The following is a 6926-nucleotide window of genomic DNA, read 5'->3' as shown; positions in this document are numbered from 1 at the left end:
TTCATAATTATAATAATTTTTGTAAGTTAATTTAATTAAAAGGTTCTGTTATAACTGAAGGGAAAATCTGTTTGTGACCAACATGGTTACAATAATTTTACAACCTTACTTATTTTCCCATCCAACACCACTTCCAATGTAGCTCTGGGTATCACTCGTAAAAAAATCTTCCTTCTTCACCTCTTTTTCAACCATTGCCATTTTAGGAGGACAAGCCCTACAACTGCGAGAAGAGTATGAGCTATGGGGGAACTTCTGGGACTTATGGTCAACATTTGAGAGGAGTTTGAGATGTGGATTGTAGAGCTTAAGAACTAGAGATGATTTAAGATATATGAAAGGCATACATAAAACATAATGGACCGAATTGAACATTGTTCTATGCTATTTTCAATTCTGCTGCAACGGCCTTGCTGTTGCCAAAGGTGACAGTGGAAGAAAGCACAGGAAGCCCTTTCTCCTTCCACACATAGCTTCCATGATCCTTATTGCATTTTTTTGGCATTATTAGAACCTTTGTTCATCAATTGTCTTTTCTTAGAGAAGAACACTAGAAACCCTAACACGAAGAAACAAACAAATTCAATTAAAGATGATACAAAGATTTAATGTGGTTCAAACACCAATATGACGTGCTACATCCACGGGCGAAGCTAAAGATGATGCACTATATGATAAAAGAAAAGATACAATGGAGATCTCTCAAGAAAACCCAAATATACAGCATGATCTCTCACCAAGAAACTCTAACTCAAAAATCTTCAAATCACTCTTCTTTTTCTTACTCGCATACCAAGATAATAAAACAAAAAAATAATCCTCTAAGTCAAATCAGTTCATACCAAAGCTCCTGCACCCCAAACAAGATCAAGAGGAAGTTGCGGAGTTACAAATTGCTCTTTCCTTACATGGCATTATTGTTTGGTGTTTCCTGGGCTGCACAATCAAATTCTCAAATAAAGGTTTCTTATCTTGCAAGGTAACACCCTTTTCATGTTTCTCTTAGATTGTAAAGCCTGATGGAAACTCTACTTCCTCATCTTGTGAAGCCAGAACCTTGGTTATCATTACTATAGTAAATACTATCCTCCACTAACTTCCATCGAGGAAGTTGGGGTGTTACATCCACTCCTTTGTGATGATCCTAGGTTGACACTAAGAGGGGGTGAATCAGTGTCTCCAAAACTTTTTGCAATTTACCCCAACGTGGTTGTCTTCGAGCAAACTTGATTGGCTGGTTATGATCAATTTTACTAATCATACACAATTCGTATGCACACTCACCTCTACCAATGTGTGGCCATGACAACCATGTAGTGTATACCCACTCTACAGAACATACACTTCAATATCCAAATAACAGACAAATCACGACCAAACTTCCTACATCCCCAAGGTAATATCCAAACCAGAATTTTTTTATTATACCCAATACACTACAAATTTGGATACAACAATGGTCTAAGAAATGCAACTCCTGATTTAATTGATGCTATAGCAATTGGCAAGGGCAACAACCCCAATGTTGAGTTTTAGCACTAACTATGACCTAGGATCGTACTCCCATACATCAATCTTTGACGATCATAAAGGCAAGGATTACAATCCCAAACCCTAGACAAGCCCCAACTTGCTAGAATTATAATTTCAATTCAATAAAATCAAATCCCAACTCAATACATCATTGATCTGAGGCATCTCAAGAATAAACAAATTTAGAATCACAGATGAAGGGATTTTCTCAATGAGTTACCTCAACCTCAGTAACTCCACCTAAAAGAACAACAAACAATGTTCTCCCTTCAATTTCACCTTCTAATAGACAGATGGTAAAGATATCGTTTCTGACTTGAGATTGTCTCACCTTCTCCTATCTTCTTTTCTCTCCTTGATGGCGGATGAGTCCTATCTTTTGTCTCTTCTTTCAATTCAGGAAATAAAGAATGAATCTATAAAAGCATCATTTATAAGGCTAACAAAAGCTCCAATCCCGTGTATGGTATAACCACTGGGTTTAAACCGAAATCAACTCTGGCAGACTGACATATGCTTTGTCCAGTGGTCATAATTCCATTCCTTTTTTTTTTTGTGCAAAGTCATAATAACTCCCTTCGTATAACTCTGATTGGACTAATTCATTTTGCATCTGAAATTAGACTAAACAAATACAATTTTATCAGAATATCTTTCCTCAAGTTTGGCTTGTAAGATACTCAAAAATCCATTTAAATTCTTAAGATCTAAACTCGTGTCGTCTGGCACCAGTTGGAATAAAACCGACATTAAATGCACATTGGCTAAAATGAGCCAAAACAACGTGGGATGAATTTAGGCCTACATTGGGTGAGCTTTGTTCAGTACCAGACACAGAGAAAGTCAAGTCTGCCTCTGCCAGAACTTGAGAACTCTTATTTGTTTTATTTTTGACATCTACTTACTAAAATTATCATATCGTCCTCGTCCAAACTCTGATTGACTCGATTCAACATGCGTTGGAACCAAGACTCAATAAGATAAATTTTTATGTAGAAATATCCTCCAATTCTTCCATTTATATGTCCAAAAACATATCTTGAAAGTGGACTCCACTACAATCCTATTGAATCACAACTTCTGATGTACGAGTCCTTCACCTAATGTTTTGGGCCTTTTATAAATTATGTACTAATATGCTTTCAAGATGTGTTCCATATGTCTGAGTGCCTCTATAACCCTATCAAATGACAAAACTGCTTTTGACTCTGTGTAGTTTGTCGTTTATGTGGGTATATTAAATCTGGTAGTTCAATGTTTGCTTCTTTCCTTAGAGGAAGATTTATGGTAGATGATGGAAGACTTAAAAGGTATGCCTCTTCTTCATCAATTATTCTTGGACTACATTAAAGTATGGAGCTTTGTCTGTGAATTTGAAAGAAGGATAATAGGAGATGGTTCTTCAATAGCAGTGAATATCGAGTTATCCCATTCTGGGTAACTCAATATTCTACTCTCTCTCTCTTGGAAAGTCTACTTCACATGTGCCATTCATGGAAACTATATATTGTGTATGAGTCATTCTTAGTCGCATACCATTAGCCAATTAGGGCTACCACCTCTTGTATATAAAACATCATTATCAATAAAATTCTCAATAAGATTCACAACCAAAATACTGTGTTAGCATGGTATCAAGAGCCACAAAGGCTAACGCCCTCTAGCCCTAGTCGGCCTCCTCTTCTTCATCCTTCCTTCTTTCTCATCGATCCTAGGCACCATGTCCATCACGCCTACAGCCGATGAGCATTCAGCCACCTCTGGCGTCACCACCAGCCCCTCCCCTTCTCCCACCTATGGCTCTGTGCACCATTTTCTTTCCCTGCGACTCACCTCTTCCAACTTTCTCCTATAGAAGGCGCAGGTTGTCCCCTTTCTCATCGGCCAGGACCTCTATGGTCATATTGATGGAACCAAACCATGCCTTCCTGATGCTGCTAGTGCTTCTATATGGCGTCGTTAGGATGCTTGCCTCATGAGTATGCTTATTGCTTCACGCTCTGAATTTGTTATGCCTCTCATTCTTGGCAAAGACACCAGCAAAGATATCTGGACTGCCCTTGACACAGCTTTAGATTCAGCCTCTGCAATGCGTCTGCTCTCTCTTCATATTAGTCGTCAACAGATCACACAGAAACATGATGAATCTGTGACTGATTTTCTTCAACGTGACAAAACCCTCACCGATAAACCTGTTGTGCCTAGAAAACCTCTTCAACCAGAGGACTTCAATGTCCATATTTTTCGTGGTTTGGCAAGGATCTTCAAGACATCGTCCCTACACTACTTGGGCGGCCAGAACCCATCTCCTACACCGATTTACATGGTCTCCTTCTCATCCATGAATGTATTCGCTCCTTCAATAAGGTAACCTATCTGACACAACCACCTCTGATAGTTCTCTGTCTACCAACATTGCACTAAATGATGGCTCCTCCCCCTCAGTCAACATTGCCTTTGGTCCTCCCTCCTCTGGCCGAGGTATGTCAAGAAGTCGGGGGGTAGGGGTGGTCGCCGTGCTTCTTAGGGAGGCGGTCTATGGTGCTCTATTTGTCAGTACACGAACCACTCTACTACCACTTGTTACTATCGTCCCCCTGGCCTACCTTAAGCATACCATTACCAAAACCAACGTCCTCCTTATAACCCCACCTCTACCAACCCCTATCACCAACGAGCCGCACATTACACCAATCCCAACCCCCTCTCCTTCCCTACCCACCCCAACAGCCATCCAGTCTAACCTGGTATCCTGATACTGATGCTTCTCACCATGTCACATCAGATCTCCACTCCCTCTCATCCTATGACACCTATGCTAGCCAAGATCAACTGCATGTGAGAAACGGTATGGGTTTGCTCATTCACCATGTTGGTACTTTCTCTTTGCACTCTAATAATTCTAACCTTCATTTTCCCTTATTTAATGTTCTTCATGTATCGGCTATTTCGAAACCACTTCTTTTGGGTCAGAAATTTTCCTGGGACAACCATGTCTTCTTTGAATTTCATCCATCTCACTTTCTTCTCAAGGATCAGGTGACCAAGGCAACACTCATTTTTGGACCAAGTAATGGAGGTCTCTACACCGTTAATTCCAGTTCCCCCTCTACTAGTGTCCATATTGCTGAACTTACATCCATTGACATGTGGCATCAACGTTTGGGTCATTCACACAAGCATCTTTTGCGTCATATGCATAAGGTTAATAAGTTGCCTTGTCAGTCCACACTGCTGAGTCGTCTATATACTGCTTGCCAGCTTGGCAAGGCTTCTCGTCTTTCTTTAGGCCCCCTCCCCCTCTCATAGCTTGTCTCTCTTAGATTTAATTTATGGTAATGTTTGGGGTCCATCTGCAACTATTTCCTTGGATGGTCACCGCTTCTTTGTAATTTTTATGGATGATAACACGAAGTTTATTTGGTTCTTTCCTCTTGTTCATAAATCTGAAGTTTTTTCAACTTTTGAGCAATTTCAAAGTTTAATTGAGCATCACTTTTCTCCTAAAATCAAGCTGTCCAAACAAACTAGGGCGGGGAATTTAGAACTCTTCCCACTTTCTTTTCGAAGTTGGGGATTTCCCATAGAATTGCATGTCCCCACACCCATGAGCAACAGGGTTCCGTTGAAAGAAGACATCGCCACATGGTTGAGACTGGTCTCTCCCTGCTTGCCCATGGGTCTGTGCCCATGAAATTGTGGTACTTTGCTTTTGAGTCTATTATTTTTCTTATTAACCGAATGCCATCCAAAGTCTCTCAAAACACCTCCCCCTTTGAGTTAGTACATCACAAGACTTCTGATTATGGGTTCCTACGTGTCTTTGGTTGCACCTGTTTCCCTTTCTTGCATCCTTATAATGGTCACAAAATAGACTTTCGATCTACAAAGTGTGTTTTTCTTGGTCATAGTCCTCATCACACTGGATATCGGTGTCTAGATCTCTCCGCTAATCGGACTTATATCGCTCATCATGTTCGCTTTGGCGAGTCTTTTTTTCCATTATGTTCCTCCTCCATACTTGGTCCATCGCCCATTCAACCTCCTCCAATACTACCTTGGGCAACATTGCCCATTCGGTCCCCCATCTCTCCCTCTACACCTAATTCCCTAACCTTCCCAGCACCTCCCTCACCTGTACTATCACTCACTTCACCTCCCATTCCTCCAACGGCCAGCCCTTCTCAGCTTCAGTCTCCTTCTCCTATGCCCTCACCCTTACTGTCTCCCACTACACCTGGTTAGGCCTCCTATCCCTCCCACCCCTGCGCACTTAACCCCTAACTAACCTCTATGCCTCCCCATTAGCGTGTCACACCCCGTTCACACAGAACCGGACCGGTGACAAGGTTAACTCCGGTTAACCCAAATCTATCAGGATCATCTGATACAGTATCCAACCACAGCATACACACAACTAAGAAAATGTTCAACAGTTCAGCGGAAGACTTAATTTACCTGTAAATATCCTCATTATATTTGATACCCAAATTTTAGTACATAGTTAAGTACATGTGGGCCCGCAGGCATGATATTTACACAAAAAGAATACAATTTACATATCAAGTACACAAAAGGGATCATTAAAAAAATAATCAAAGAGTAAAGCTCAGCTCGGTGTCAAAACTGCGGTCCCACAGCACAGCCCTCGCACGAGCAATCCGTGTTGTGCTCTAATTCCTCGGGGACCCACCAATCCTCTTCAGGGAATTCAACTGTGGGGCCCGATCCTTACTCTTCAGGTTGATGACATGTAAAATCCTCTAAAAGGGGTGCACACGTGGGATGAGCTCACTAGCTCAGTAAGTGAAAAGAAGGACCACACAGCAGTCCACACAACAATCACAACCATATGCACTATATGCTATGCAATTCATTTTTAATTACATCCACCTAACAACATTACTAAGTCTTTGGTTTAGTGCTACTACAACCATAGTGCGCGTATACTCTGGGTACGAGCCTCGAACTCCATCCCGCGATACGTCCATAGGGCTATCAGAGAAGGCCCACCGTGAGTACTCAGAAAAGTAAAGCATGCCGACCACCGGCTCTCAACATAAAAGTAAATGACAGAAAATAAAGGTGCTGACTCCGGCAATTTAAAAGCAGTATGATTGGCCCTTTTGAATATACCACTGGGGTTGCCGACTATCCTAATGACCAGCCGGGCCTATGTCTAACCACCACAGTGACCCAACAACCGCGACCACTGCTTCCCCCCAAATGGTAACCCAACACCTCAACCCCTGTTGGGAAGGGTCGTAGCACGGGAAGATGATAATCCTACACCGCATGCTCCAATATGACATAGTACAATTGCATAGTGCCTCCGCGTCCCATTCCACGGGCCACCATTGCACTCGTTTCCAAGCCGACTACGGCATCTAGTC

Source organism: Macadamia integrifolia, chromosome 7, assembly GCF_013358625.1.
Source record: "Macadamia integrifolia cultivar HAES 741 chromosome 7, SCU_Mint_v3, whole genome shotgun sequence".
In the NCBI taxonomy this organism is placed as follows: Eukaryota; Viridiplantae; Streptophyta; class Magnoliopsida; order Proteales; family Proteaceae; genus Macadamia; species Macadamia integrifolia.
The sequence above is the reverse complement of the archived record's forward strand: the minus strand, read 5'-3'. Positions refer to the sequence as shown.